The sequence below is a fragment of the Eurytemora carolleeae genome, unplaced genomic scaffold (assembly GCF_000591075.1).
Source record: "Eurytemora carolleeae unplaced genomic scaffold, Eaff_2.0 scaffold309, whole genome shotgun sequence".
Taxonomy (NCBI): domain Eukaryota; kingdom Metazoa; phylum Arthropoda; class Copepoda; order Calanoida; family Temoridae; genus Eurytemora; species Eurytemora carolleeae.
This window is the reverse complement of record NW_019396409.1, coordinates 220,630-236,926: the sequence shown is the minus strand read 5'-3', so window position 1 is coordinate 236,926 and position 16,297 is coordinate 220,630.

The following is a 16,297-nucleotide window of genomic DNA, read 5'->3' as shown; positions in this document are numbered from 1 at the left end:
AGAATGCAAGGGAATGAGAGGATGGTGGAAGGATCGTAAAGAGAATGGAAGGGAATGAGTGGATAGTGGAAGGATCGTAAAGAGAATGGGAGGGAATGAGTGTATGGTGGAAGGATCAAAAATAGAATGGGAGGGAATGAGTGGATGGTGGAAGGATTGCAAAGAGAATGAAGGGAATGAGTGGATGGTGGAAGGATCGTAAAGAGAATGGAAGGGAATGAGTGGACAGTGGAGGATTTAAGAGAATGGGCGGGAATGAGAGGATGGTGGAAAAATTGTAAATGCGATGGGTGAAGTGTAATGAACTGCAGTGTAAGGATTAAAAAAAATATGGGAGGGAATGTAAGGATGGTGGAACGATTTGAAAGAGTATGGATGGGAATGAAAAGATGGTGGAAGTGTTGAGAAGGGGAGTTGAATTGAATGCCCGGATGGTAGAGGAATTTAAAAGAGAGTTGGAAAGAATGAAATGATGGAAGCAGGTAGAGTAATTTTGAGAAAGTTGGCGGATATGAAAGTCCGGTATAGGAATTTAAAAGAAAGTTGGATGAAAAGAAAGGATGGTATAGGAATTTAAAAGAAAGTTGGAGGAAATGAAAGGATGGTAGAGGAATTTAAAATAAAGTTGGAGGGAATGAAAGTGTGGTAGCGGAATTTAAAATAAAGTTGGAGGGAATGAAAGTGCGGAAGCTGAATTTAAAATAAAGTTGGAGGGAATTAAAGTGTGGTAGCGGAATTTAAAAGAAAGTTGGAGGAAATGAAAGGATGGTATAGGAGAATTTAACTGAAAGTTTGAGGAAATGAAAGGATAGTAGAGGATTTAAAATAAAGTTGGAGGGAATGAAAGAGTGGTAGAGGAATTTAAAAGAAAGTTGGCGGATATGAAAGTATGGTATAGGAATTTAAAAGAAAGTTGGAGGAAATGAAAGGATGGTAGAGGAATTTAAAAGAAAGTTGGATGAAAAGAAAGGATGGTAGAGGAATTTAAAAGAAAGTTGGATGAAATGGAAAGATGATTAAGGCATAGTGAAAATGGACTTGATTTCTACAATATCTTAAAAATGGATTTACTAAAAATTATCTAGATGGCATTTCCTGAAAATTGAGATAATAGTTCACAGTAGACTGCATATTAATATATTCCGAAGAAAAAGTTCAGATGTTTTGACTTGAAACCTGATGGTCAATTTTCACCAGTGTGAACTTGAGTCTAAAAGTCAACTTCCTATTAATCCAGAGTTTTCTGGTTATCACTGTATTTCATTAATTCCATTGTTTAACAATATCTGCCCTGCAGTTTCATTTTGCAAATCTTAAACTAGATTTTTTTTTTAATTTTTACATATAATATGTATTTTATTAATAAAAAATAATTTGTTTCCAGACTTTATTGTTTATTTCACGAATTTAAGGTTAATAAAGTTAGTTTTTCAGACAGAAAAATCAAAAATTTTCTAAGCAGGGGGGCTCTGCACCCCTACGACCCCCGCCCCGTTCACTTCGTTACACTCGGCACGCCCCCACCCCAAAAAAGACACCCAATTACGGGCCTGGAAGTATTGCAAGAAAATTGGGGATATTGCAGGAGTAATTTGAAGAAGATTTGAAGAAAATAGTTTTAAGATTGGGAAGGGAAAACAAATTGTTTTGAAGGCATTTGAAGGATGTACATGGATGGAATAGGTTTAAGAGTTAATATCTTGAAGAAAGATTGTAGCATATATCTGGGTATATCTGAATCATTAATAAAAATATCCTTATTATCTCTCTCAAACCTTAAAATATGCTTCCAGCCTTCACATAGCCCCAGGCTTGTTCTAATTCTAGGCGGACAGGGGGGTATCTAGGGAGGGGGGAAGGGGATATTGTTTGCCCGATATTGATATACATATAAGGAAATACTGAAGTGTCGGTGTTTCTTAAAAACACGGCGTAATAAGTTAAGAACTAAATACATACAGTGAGAGCCGTTAAATTAATTAATTATGATAAAATAGTCCATTCAGGGGCGTATTCAGGAATTTTTCCAGGGGGCTTAAACTTTTTTCTTTACAGGGGGGGGGGCTCCGCTCCCGTTGGGGCCTGAAAACCCCCTGAAATCCATAGATTTCATTGGTCCAGGGGGTCTGAGCTCCCATAGCCCCCCCCCCCCCCTGAATAGACCTCCGACTCCATTGAACGAGATACAGCAAGTTTGCAGTATAAAACAGACCCTTTTCAATGAAAAGTGATTTAATAATAACAGTTTACTGGTTCTAGCTGTCTGAAGTACGTTTGGAAAAAGAAAATTGTTTTATCTTGATATTAATCATATTAAAACTTAGTTCAAATCATCTTGTAGGAAAGATTTTTATTTGCAAATTAAATAATTCTAGATTGGTGTTTACGCGCGGTTTCATTTTTGGAGTATGTGAGTAACAAGAACGTGGAATTTAATGTACAGTACAGGGTGTCCCAATAAACATGGGAATTCAGTGACGAATTCGATGTCGTCCTTTTAGATAATTCTTTGATTAGTATAGTGATACCTACTGGAAAGCTGTAATCTGTAAGAGTTTCGTCTGATGTTCACATTTTGTTTGTTTATGTTTTGACTGAATATACGGTTGTACTTAGTAAAACAAGAAAATTGCTGTATAACAGAGTCAACTTGTCCGTCTTCACATGTTCATCTTGCGGAGACATTATAAACACATCTTTACAGACATTTACCCTTTTCATAAAATAAACTGTAGCAGACGCCAGATATAATAATATTATGGCTTTTGAAACTAGGTATTACAATGCTAATTCACAACAAAGACGATATCCAATTCGTCACTGAATTCCCATGTTTTTGGGACACCCTGTATTTTTTTAATCTTAAAAATATTTTTTAAGAATAAAAGACGGGGTGGGGGTGGTTTAGGTATAAAATTAATATAAACATTTTTTTGTAGTATCATCTATCTTAAGCATTCTACAGGGTTCCACAAAGGATGAGACTTCATAAAGACGAATGTTCGTAATTTGTTTTGTCCGATAAGTGCAGATGAACAAAAAATGTTCAATCGAAATCAAATTTTAAAATTCACCATTTTGCTCATAAATAATAATTATTTAAGAAAAAAGTCATAGTCTGTTTGAAAATTTTTTTGTTGGAGTTGCACTAACGTTCAATCGCTCTATAAATAATTACAGAAGAAAAAAATTAGTTCGTTTGAACAAATATTTTAATTGTATTCCAGATCAATTGCACTCAGATCATTTGTACTAAATATTCCTGGCGGGGAAAAAAATTTAGTCTAATTAAACGCGGTAATCAAAGAGAATAGAATCTAATCTCTTTGGCGGTAATGCTCGATAATTATCATTTGCAATTTTAAATCGTAATACGTAGTTCAATCGGACATTAGTGCAAGGTAATGTTACATCGTCTATACGCAACATCCCCCCTACTGAACTTCTGACCTACTAACTTTCCGACCAACTGCAATATCGGACCTATACGCCAGCTGTTTATTTTAGTATTATTTGAGGGTTAGGTTAGGTTAAGACAATTTCTGGGCCGAGCGCTGCGGCTAGGACAGGCTAGGGGGCCGGGCGCTGTGGCTACAAGTCCATATAGCAGCTGTAATACCACGTGCTAGTAGGTCGGATGTGTAGTATAGCGGATTTGGCGTAGGTCAGAAGTGGAGTATGGCGGATATGTGTAGGTCGAAAAATACACCACCCAGGGCAAACGTTATATAATAATAATAAACTCCTACCAATTCGAGACTTTATTTTCTAGGACTTTTTTTCTGGCTCCAATATGATTTTATTCAAAAAAGTCTTCGGAAAAAAAGTCCTCTAACAAGTGAAAATGCATGATTCACAATGGAAAAAAGTCCTTTTTTTCTAGGTTTTTCTTTTCCTCGGATTTATTTTCTTCAGGACTTTTTTTCCTGAGATCTTATTTCCTGAGACTTTCTTGGCAGCCCCCATACTATTTTAGGAAAAAAAGTCCCAGGAATCCAAAACACAGGACTTTATTTCCAGTGACATTTTTTCCAAGGACTTGAGAAAATTCGGACTTTTTTACCAAAGTTTTTATTTCCAGGTTTTTTTTTCCAGAAACTACAACCATGTCTAAATAAGGNCCCTTTTAACTTTACAGGGGGCACACCGACCCTGGAGGTAAAAACAAAACCTGGGAACCATAGTTTTAACCTACCTATGAAAGGGGAGGGGGCTTAAACCCCAAAGCTCCCTAAGGCCCCCACCCCCGTATGTAGCAAATACCTACTTCATAACAATTTACTCGAGACGTATCTATCCAGGTCTATAAGTCGTTAACAAGATCAACCAACACTTCGATTCTAAAGGCCTCGGTTCTAAGGACAACCAGTCTCAACCAGGCTTAACTCCCTGGTCCTAATGGACACACAGTTCAATGAAATTGCTACCAGGCAATTTCTCAACAAGGCTATAACTCCCAGGTTCTAAAGGACACACGTAGAATGTCATACTCATGTCTGCCCCTCCTCTTGCTACATATGTATCATACGCCCCTGGTCTGCCTATATTAAGACAAAACAGCACCTAACACTGAACCCTGGAGTACAGGGTGTCCCACGAAACATGACAGTTGGTAAATAATTTGAAATGTCTTCTTCCCTATACTATAATTATAGATATTAAAGACTTTTTGCATTTGTTTGTTCATTAAAATCTTTTACTAAAATGTATTTTGCTTTGAAATCAATTTTACTATAATATGACATCCCATTAAATATTCTTATAATTATCTTTTTGGTAGTAAACAACTTAAGGAACTATATGGAAGAAGACAATTTAAATTATTCACCAACTGTCATGTTTCGTGGGACACCCTGTATCTCTGGTATCTGCATAAAATCAGTGTAAAAATGAGCATTTTATAATATCTTCGATAAAATACTCACGATTTCATTGTTTATTGTAAACCAAACCTTTTAAACAAGGGAACCTTAAACACTGTGTGGATTCATGTATTCATAAATTACACTGTTCGATGGCCCCCTAGAAAAATATAAAATAAAAAATATATTCCTGAAGAATGCTTTAAGACAAAACTGATTTATAAAAATCCGACGAATCCGACAGGTTTCAGAGAGAGGCAAGTTCGGTATTTTGCACACTATTGAATAGTGATCAATTTTGTCAGATTTAAACTAGTTTTATTGTCTACATTCATTAATATTTACGCTTATTGAGTTTTTCAGGTCAAAAATATTTTTCGCATCTATATCTAAGCTATATTTTTAATTTAGAAATTCCTAGCTACGGGCCTGGCTAATTCCTTTAAAAAATTGCGGGGGGGGGGCTCAGTTCCCATGCACCCCTCCTCTCTCACAAGTTTCGCTCGGTGCTCCCCCCTCCCATCCCAGTTTTATTGGGACCCCTCTTTTTGAAATTTTTTTATGCAGTCTCCCCGCCCCCTTCTCTCTTTAACTGACGGCTGCTTACTGAAAATGCATTTGTAACAATGATAAATAGAACTGAAAATTTGGTTTTGCTACAGTAGGAGGAGTAGGAGGAGAACAAGGAGGGGGGAAGGAGGAGGGGCAGGGGCGGATCCAGCTATTTGAAAAGGGGGTCAAACTCCAAATACAACAGGGATGGAGGGGGGAGCACACAGCGAAACTTGTGAGAGAGAAGGGGGTGCAAGGGTGCGGAGCCCCCGCAATTTTGTTAAAGGAATTAGCCAGTCCCGTAGCTAGGAAATTCTAAAGGGGTGGGGCACAAAAGTAAAAAATATAGCTTAGATATAGATGAGTAAGGGACGCACCGCATGCGAAAAATATTTTTGACCTGAAAAACTCAATAAGGGTAAAATTAATGAATGTAGACTAAAAAACTAGATTTTTAGCAAATCACACATTACAGTTTATTAAGATAGATATTTTGCCTGTTTTCGTTCCCTTGCCATTGAAATGTAGAAATTTTGAGTTATACTTTAAATAGATGTACTACTGAAAATTTTTGAATCACGAATAGCCAATACCTATTCCTAATAAAGGGAAAGTAAATGATAAGATAAAAACGCTCAAGCATGAAATCTTCAGTTTTCTCAAAACTAAAATTCGAAAAAAAAACTTCCCATGCAATTTTGAGGATGAGTACTGAGTACAAACAGATTTTCCTAAACCTGGCCATATTTTATATATAATTTAAATTTGTCTCCATTTTACTTTATAGTTTTTGTTGTACGATGGTTCATTAGAATTATTAATCTAATAAAAGAAGGGAAAAGGAAAAGTTTCTAAATTTCGTTTTGGTGTTGCTGTAATGTTACTAAAAACTATCCATCATGTGTTTCAACTTTCAATGTTGAAATCATGATAAACTTGACTTTTAAGATAGGAAAGAATCATATTCAACATATACTTACAACGTTGGTTAAAACTTAAATTGTACAGTAAACTTTCAAGTTAGTCTCTAGAATGGGGGGGGGGTCAAAAGATACTCTTAACCCCCCTTTTTTCAAAAGGGGGACTTCGACCCTTTGACCCCCCCCCCTGTATCCGCGTCTGAGGAGGGAAAATGAGGTGCAGTAGATACCCTGGTGTGGGGGGGGGGAGGTGTAAGAAAATGTTAGTCAAAAAATGTTCCTTTTTTTGTTCGCTTGTTAGTGTGATATGTGTTAGTTGTAATGTGCATTGTGTACCATCGTTATTATTTGCTAGGCAGTAAAAGAGGAGGTTAAGGTAGCTCCTCAGTTCCTCATTGCTCGTCTAGTGATCCACCTATTATTACGTAAAATCGGACCATATTATCAATAGTGCAGGAATTGAGTCAAAATGATCTCATGCAATAAACTAATCTATCTGCCTTTAATTCCAAAATATGCATAAATTATATTTTGAACTCATAAAATGCGAGAATACACATAATTCTTTTTCAAAAATATCTTTAACTGTAGTTTTTTAAAAAGTGTAACTCTGTGCACTGTACAGCCTGTACACCAGATGGTGTACACTGAAGTTCCGAACAATCAAATAAATGCAGAATGACAATTTAGTTCAAAATTGCGGTAACGCGCATGGAATAATGATATGTTAAGGTTTTAGTGCACGAGGTAAGAATAATAGAAATAAAGTTGGAATTTGAATAATGATTGATGGATTAAATGAGCTGCAGTACTTATATATTTGTATCCTGGAACACCTGCTATTTATATATTTGTATTCTGGAACACAAATTGCTCATATATTTGTATTCTTGTACACCTAGTACCAATATATATTTGTAATCTGGAACAGCTGGTTCTCATATACCTGTATTCTGGAACACCCGGTATTTATATATTTGTATTCTGGAACTCCTGGTATTCACATATCTGTATTCTGGAACCATTGGTTCTCATATATTTTTATTCTGGAATTCTTGGTATTCGTATATTTCTATTATGGAACTTCTGGTATTCATATATTTGTATTCTTGAACGCCTAGTACTCATATATTTGTATTCTGGAATTTTTGGTATTTATATATTTGTATTCTGGAACACCTGGTTCTCCTATATTTGTATTCTGGAATTTCTGGTATTTATATATTTGTATTCTCGAACACCTGGTTTTTATATATTTGTATTCTGGAACACCTGGTATTTATATATTTGTATTCTGGAACGCCTGGTCTTCAGTTTGACGAGTTTGACCCAAGATATTGATGGATTGGACCGAGAAACTACATGGGTGTTTATCTATCTATCTACCTATTTATCAATATATATATATATATATGAAAACTGAGAAGCTGTTCTGATTATTGCTTTATAGTTATATATATATATATATATATATATATATATATCTTTCTATCAATCTATCTAACTATCTATGTATCTCTCTATCTATCTGTTAATCTGTTGTATCTTTAACCATCCTAAAGCGTATACTATGTTCTTCTAGTACTTTAAAACTGCCTGCAGGCAAACTGGACGTCCAGAGTGTACCAGAGTACATTGTAGACGTACAAAATGTACCAAAGTAAGTAGTACATGGGTGAACCAGAGCACATACTGGACGTCCAGGGTTTACCAAAGTACATACTAGACTCCAGGTGTACTAACCTAAGTCGTACAAGTGTGTACCCGAGTACATAAAGGACGTCCAGGGTGTACCGGTATACATACTAGACGTTCAGGTGTACCAAAGTAAGTCGTACAAGTGTGTACCCGGATACAAACTGGACGCCCAGGGTGTACTAGATTACATACTAAACGTATAATGTGTACCAGAGTACATACTAGACCTCCAGGATGTATTAAAGTACATACTAGACGTATAGTGTGTACCAGAGTACATACTGGACGTCCGGGCCGTATTATAGTATGTACTAGACGTAAAGTGTGTTCCAGATTACGTGCTGGACATATTGGACGTACTAGAGTGCTCAGTTGTAGAGGGTGTACCAGAGTACATGCTGGATGTATAGAGTTTACTAAAGTACATATTGGACACAAAGGTTGTACTAGAGTATATACAAGAGTACAGTGTGTACTAGAGTACAGACTGGATGTACAGGGTGTACCAGAGTACATACTGGACGTACAGGGTGTACCAGAGTACATACTGGACGTACAGGGTGTACCAGAGTACATACTAGACATAGAGGTTGTACTTTAGTATATACAAGACGTACCGTTTGTACTAGAGTACAGACTGGACGAACAGGGTGTAACAGAGTACATGCTAGACACACAGGGTGTACAATAGTACATAATGGACATAAAAGTTTTATTAAAGTATATACAAGACGTACAGTGTGTGCCAGAGTACATACTGGACGTACACTGTACAGGGTGTACAAAAGTACAAAAAAGACATAAATGTTGTACTAGAGTATATACAAGACGTACAGTGTGCACTAGAGTACATACTGGACGTACAGGGTGTACCAGAGTATATACCAGACATACAGTGTGCACTAGAGTACATACTGGACGTACAGGGTGTACCAGAGTACATACTGGACGTACAGGGTGTACTAGAGTACATACTGGACATCAAGGTTGTACTAGAGTATATACAAAACGTACATTGTGAAATAGAGGTCTAGGTGGACGTACAGGGTGTACCAGAGTACATACTGGACACACAGGGTGTACAAGAGTAAATACTGGACATAAATGTTGTACTAGAGTATATACAAGACGTACAGTGTGAACTAGAGTACATACTGGACGTACACGGTGTTCCAGAGTACATATCAGACGTACAGTGTGTACTCTAGTACATATTGGACGTACATGATGTACTAGAGTACTATAGTCTATAAAGGTTGTACCAAAATACTTTCTAGTTGTATAGGATGTACTAAATTGGGTATGCATAGTAAATGTAAAAGCATAAAAAGCATGTAAAGGGTGGATGTTAAAAACTACATAATTAAAGATAAGAATAATCATAATAAAACATCTTGATAATAATACTTCATACATAATTATATTATAAATAGTTAGATTTAATATTAAGAAGTACAAATCATAAACTTTACAACCCCCTTTTAAAGTAATAGGGTTTTAATAGGAAACCCTGGCATAACAACAGGATTGTTATATTTTATTACTTCTTAGATTTATATACAGCCTTAAAATAGTTGTTTTCAGGTTAATGAGCTTTGAGCAGGAATTTTCAAAACGTCTGTAATATACTTCTTTGGTTTACTTAACAGATTAAGTTCTGAAGCTATCCTCTTTAATATCTTAAATTTGATTATTTTCAATTGTGTTCTTTCTAACTTTTTTTTCCAGATTCATACATGGCTTGAGAAAATTATATAAAAGTTGTTAAATTTTAACACAAAGACGATATCTTAAGTTCCAAGGCTATCTTAGTGAAACGGAAATATGGACCTGTCACTTTATACATGTAGAGTCACTTAATGGACCTGCCACTTTATACATGTAGAACCACTTAATGGACCTGTCACTTTATACATGTAGAGTCACTTAATGGACCTGCCACTTTATACATGTAGAGTCACTTAATGCACCTGCCACTTTATACATGTAGAGTCACTTAATGGACTTGCCACTTTATACATGTAGAGTCACTTAATGGACTTGCCACTTTATACATGTATAGTCACTTAATGGACCTGCCACTTTATACATGTAGAGTCACTTAAAATTACGTATATCAGTATCTTTTTTTCAATATTTTTTTATTTTTTTTTTAATTTCAGTTTTTTTTTAATTTTCTAAATATTTGATCATCATGGAAAGCCTGTTCAATAAATGAATTCCAAAATTGTTTAATGTTCAATTCATGGTAAAATATAAAACAATTTTTTACGATGATGAGAGAGAGCTTGAAAGTATTACATTCAATACTTAGATGTAGAATCAAATAAAACTTAAACGCAAATAGAGATTTCATGATCTATTCAACCTCAATTTCAAGTAGGGATCAGGACCTGCGCTACCTTTAATCTTCCCAACATGCCAATTTTTTTATTAAATTCTTCAACTCGCCATTTCCTCTTTTTATACTCATTTTCAGGAGTCAGGATATGTCTACTCCTGAACCCTTGAAAACTCTTCTGTACTCCTGGAGTCAGGGTAAATCTACTCCTGAACCCTTGAAATCTCTTCTAAAATCTTGGAGTCAGGATAAATCTACTCCTGAACCCTTGAAACCTCTTCTGCACTCCTGGAGTCAGGATAAATCTACTCCTGAACCCTTGAAACCTCTTCTAAACTCCTGGAGTCAGGATAAATCTACTCCTGAACCCTTGAAAACTCTTATAAACTCCTGGAGTCAGGATAAATCTACTCCTGAACCCTTGAAACCTCTTCTAAACTCTTGGAGCCAGGATATATCTACTTCTGAGTCCTTAACCCATGAAACCTCTTCTAAACTCCTGGAGCGAGGGTATATTAACTCCTGAGTCCTAAACTCAAGAAACCGCTTCTATACTCCTGGAGTTATGATATATCTACTCCTGAACCCTTGAAAACTCTTCTAAACTCCTGGAGTCAGGATAAATCTACTCCTGAACCCTTGAAACCTCTTCTAAACTCTTGGAGCCAGGATATATCTACTTCTGAGTCCTTAACCCATGAAACCTCTTCTAAACTCCTGGAGCGAGGGTATATTAACTCCTGAGTCCTAAACTCAAGAAACCGCTTCTATACTCCTGGAGTTATGATATATCTACTCCTGAACCCTTGAAAACTCTTCTAAACTCCTGGAGTCAGGATAAATCTACTCCTGAACCCTTGAAACCTCTTCTAAACTCTTGGAGCCAGGATATATCTACTTCTGAGTCCTTAACCCATGAAACCTCTTCTAAACTCCTGGAGTGAGGGTATATATACTCCTGAGTCCTAAACCCAAGAAACCGCTTCTATACTTCTGGAGTTATGATATATCTACTCCTGAACCCGTGAAAACTCTTCTAAACTCCTGGAGTCAGGATATATCTACTCCTGAACCCATGAAAACTCTTCTAAACTCCTGGAGTCCGGGTAAATCTACTCCTGAACCCTTGAAAACTCTTCTAAACTTGGAGCCAGGATATATATACTCCTGAGTCCTAAACCCAAGAAACCGCTTCTATACTCCTGGAGTCAGGATTTATCTACTCCTGAACCCTTGAAACCTCTTCTAAACTCCTGGAGCGAGGATATATATATACTCCTGAGTCCTGAACCCATGAAACCGCTTCAATACTCGGCTCTGAATAAATGTGTTCGACTCAAACCTTAGTTTACAAATACATCTCGGTCCGTCCACACAGTGATTATGTAATTTATCTAGACACACTGCATCTAGTGACCATCTTGCTCTTCCTGCACATTTTATATATCTTATTCACGTAACAACATGATCTATATCATAGTTAAACATTAGAATAAAAAATCTAAACATGTTTTATAATTACAAATAACAAAATTAGTAATCGAAGATAAGATATAGTTTCCCTACCTAACTTAAAACCAGGTGTGCGCTTGTTAAAATACTAAAAATGGGTTTTAATTATTATTTAGTTTTATGAAGAAAAGTTTAGCCTGCTCCTTAAAAGGGGTTTTGAAATTATGTGGGAGCTTGTATACATTATATATAGAGAGTCCAAAGCTGCAGATGCTGTAAAATCCAACTTTATTCTTATTAAATAACACGTCCATCAGCCAAAACTTTTTGGTTTTATTTTTATTTTTGTCTAATCTCGAAAATTTAATTGTTTATTAATATCAGTTTATTGATATGTTTTGCCATCGTGACTTAATACCTTTATTTTTGCCAATAATAAACATTTAAAATTAAATTAAAAAGAAGGAAATCAAAATCAGTTACGAGGTGACTCAAAAAACATGATAATATTGACCTTCATATGACGTAAAAAACATTATCAATAAACTAATATATTTTCAGATCACTAAAAAATTATTTTAAACGAATATTACCATTTCTTAAGTAAGGAAATAAGAAATCTGTAATGAGAAAAGAGAATTTGTCCATGTACAGGGTGAGTCAAAAAAAAGTGTAATTAGCGGCGCCTGTAGCAAAATTGTACCTTGTGCAACTCTCCTGTATTTTTTGAAAATTCTCTTAAAATCAAAAATTCAGAGAAGCAAATATGTGTATATAAATTATTTCTATCGAAATATAAAATTTTATAAAGATTGAACCACAGAATCACAGAAAATTCGCAAAATTGTATTAAGAAAATTCTCTATTTTCAGTTCTGGTCTAATTTTTAAGAAAAATAGGGTTTTCGATGGTTCTTCAGGTTTCAACTGAACAGCATATATTTATAATTTAAAAATATACTAAGAAGAAAATTTAGACCAGAACTGAAAATTGCGAATTTTCCGTGATTCTGTGATTCAATCTTTATAAAACTTTATATTTCGAGAAATGATTTATGCATTCATTTTTGTTTTTCTGATCTTTTCATTTTTAGAGAAAAAAGGGTTCGCGGATTTTTTTGGGGGCAATTTGAAAAGCAAAAAATTTAAAAAAAAATTCCAAAAATATTTAAGAGATGCACAAAAAAGGTACAATTTTGCACAAGGCGCTGGTAATCACACTTTTTTTGATTCATCCTGTACAGAAGGAAAGAGAAAAGATATCTCCGAGTAAAGAGAAGTTATCTATGAGTAAAGAGAAGCTATCTATGAGTAAAGAGAAATTATCTATGAGTAAAGAGAAGTTATCTATGAGTAAAGAGAAGTTATCTATGAGTAAAGAGAAATTATCCATGAGTTAAGAGAAGTTATCTATGAGTAAAGAGAAGCTATTTATAAGTAAAGAGAAGCTATCTATGAGCAAAAAGAAGTTATCTGTGAGTAAAAGAAGTTATCTATGAGTAAAGAGAAGTTATCTATGAGTAAAGAGAAGCTATCTATGAGTACAGAGAAGCTATTTATAAGTAAAGAGAAGCTATCTATGAGTAAAGAGAAGTTATCTATGAGTAAAGAGAAGTTATCTATGAGTAAAGAGAAGCTATCTATGAGTAAAGAGAAGTTATCTATGAGTAAAGAGAAGTTATCTGTGAGTAAAGAGAAGTTATCTATGAGTAAAACGAAGTTTTCTATGAGTAAAACAAAGTTTTCTATGAGTAAAACGAAGTTTTCTATGAGTAAAACAAAGTTTTCTATGAGTAAAGATAAGTTATCAATTCAAAAGTAAAGGAAATAGAGAAAGTAAAAAGAGAGGAAAAGTTCAGAAGAAAGTAAGAAAGTAAAAGTAGAAAGTTAGACAGTAAAAGAAGAATCATATAAAGTAGAAGAAGAAAGATAGAAAGTAAAAGAAGAAACAGAGACAGTAAAGAATAAAGAAAAAAGCAAAGAAGATAAATTAAGCTGCCTAGCTAGAAATTTCAAAGTTAACAAATTAAATCTTCCCACGCTCTTCCCACTTCTGCAGTTTAAAGTTTAGTGCTCTCTTACACTTTAGCAACAGTCAAGGTTTCAGGGGTTTACATTGGTGCTGTTGACCCCACCCCCCTTCGGCCCCTCCCACCCCCCTCTTCTGAAATATTGGATTTATTGTTCTTCTCTGGTTTGAACTTGGATATAGTTTTATTTCTCCCCAAGGTTCCAGATTATAGAATCATCTCATCAATCATCTTTTTTATATGTAGTGAATTAAATTAATGCACTGAAGAAATGTAGAAGTAACTTCGATGCCCGATTCACAACGGTACCCTTTTAAGCTCTTACTTGATTAATTCTGTGGAATATTTGTCGCTTTTCAATCTTTTAAAAGGTGTAATTATGACAAACAACAAGCCACAATTGTAATAAAAATGTGTAAGAAATACTGACAGCTCACTTATTCCACGTTCTTGATTAGACAGAGGGTTTAAGGGTACCATTGTTAAGCGAGCGTGCCATTCTTTTTAGTTTTAAACGGAGTGTCTTTTCAAATTACGTTTCAGTCCCATTTACTTTATAGCGGACAACTGTCCCATTTACTTTATAGCGGACAACTGTCGGAATAGTGTTAGAAAAAGTAATAAGTTTGGGCCGAGCACAGCGGCAACATATTTCTGGGAAAAAAAATAAGAGAAATAATAATCACAAAATTGTATTTACAATGTTTCATCTGTTCTTTGCAATCTGTAGGATACTATAAATAGAAAATCTCTAAGAGGATTTGTTTCAAGCTATTTTTGTAATATTTGTATTTACGTAGAACTTTTAAGGGAAAAGTAATTAAAAAACTGTTTTAACATCTTCAAATATAAAAAGTTCTTCGTTGAAAATTTAAAACAGTAAAAAACTTGTTGTGGGAGGGGGTGGGGTCACCAAATCGTATTTCAAGAAAATTAATTCTGTAAATCTTTCTTTTGTTATGACATTTTTTACTTATCCTTTTTTAGAAATTTTCAATCAAGGTATTTTTTCTCTTTTTTTCATTTTAATTTTATTCCTTTTATTTCCCCCGTTCGTGAAAAAAAACTATTTATAAGCAGTGGATAAATAGATATTCCATTAGCAGATATATTTAAAATGATTTCTTCCCCTCGTTAATTATACATTAATTCCTTATTAATTTATCTTTCCATCTCCCTAATATCTTTCCATCTCTCTAATATCTTTCCATCTCCCTAATATCTTTTCATCTCCCTAATATCTTTCCATCTCACTAATATCTTTCCATCTCCCTAATATCTTTCCGGTTTCCCTCCCTTTCTCTCTGTCCCATTTCCCCCCTATATCTATTCTTTTTCCCATTTCCCTCCCTATTCTATTTTCCTTAAACTTTCCCATCTCATTTCCTTCCTACCTTTCCCTCCTCCATTTCCTCCCCCTATTCACGTTTCCTTTTTATTCCCCTTTCTTCCCATTTTCCCCTCCCTTTCTCCTTTCCCCATTCCTTCCCGTATCCTTCTTTCTTTTTCTCCTTTTCTTTCTCCCTTTTCCTTTCCCCATTCCTTCCCCTATCCTCCTTCCTTTTTCTCCTTATCTTGCTCCCTTCTCCTTTCCCATTCCTTCCCCTATCCTTCTTTCTTTTTCTCCTTTTCTTTCTCCCTTTTCCTTTCCCCATTCCTTCCCCTATCCTCCTTCCTTTTTCTCCAGTTCTCTTCTCTAATAATAATGCCAATACCAGGATGCATAAGGTTCCATAAACCCACGTTTATCCCCCCCCCCCCTTCATAACTTTCCCCCCTCTCGTCTCATTCCCACTTTCCCAATACTTCAATCAAATCACGACTACGTGATATAAACGCTGAAAAATAGGGAAAAAAACAGGAGGTCGCGTAAAAAGAGAAAATATTTCTAAATTTTTTTTTTTCATAATAAATTTTTTTTTTTAATTTACAGTAACCATTCTTAAGATTTTAAGTAGTGGTAGAAATTTTTTAAGTAGTGGTAGAATTTTTTTAAGTGGTGAGTATTATTGAGCACCCTGTGTCGAATACCTAAGCTATATACAGGTTGTCAAATTATATCAGAGAAAGCTGCATAGATCAGGCAGTCAGGCATACCGGTACACACCCAGGTCATACATGCCGGACATGCAGGACATGCATTCCAGGCCGCCTGACCTGCATCTTGCATTCTGCATAGGTCATGCTAGGAGGTTATTAAACAAAGGAGACCTAATTTAGTTTTCATATTCTGAACCATGGAAACAAAAATCAAAATATGAATTAGACCAAATATACCGAATCTATTTATAAACTTTGTCTAGTATCTAGTATCGAGTATCTAGTATCTAGTATCTAGTATCTAGTATCTAGTATCTAGTATCTAATATCTATTATCTAATATCTTTTATCTAGTATCTAGTATCTAGTATCAAATACCTAGTATATAGTATCTAGTGTATAG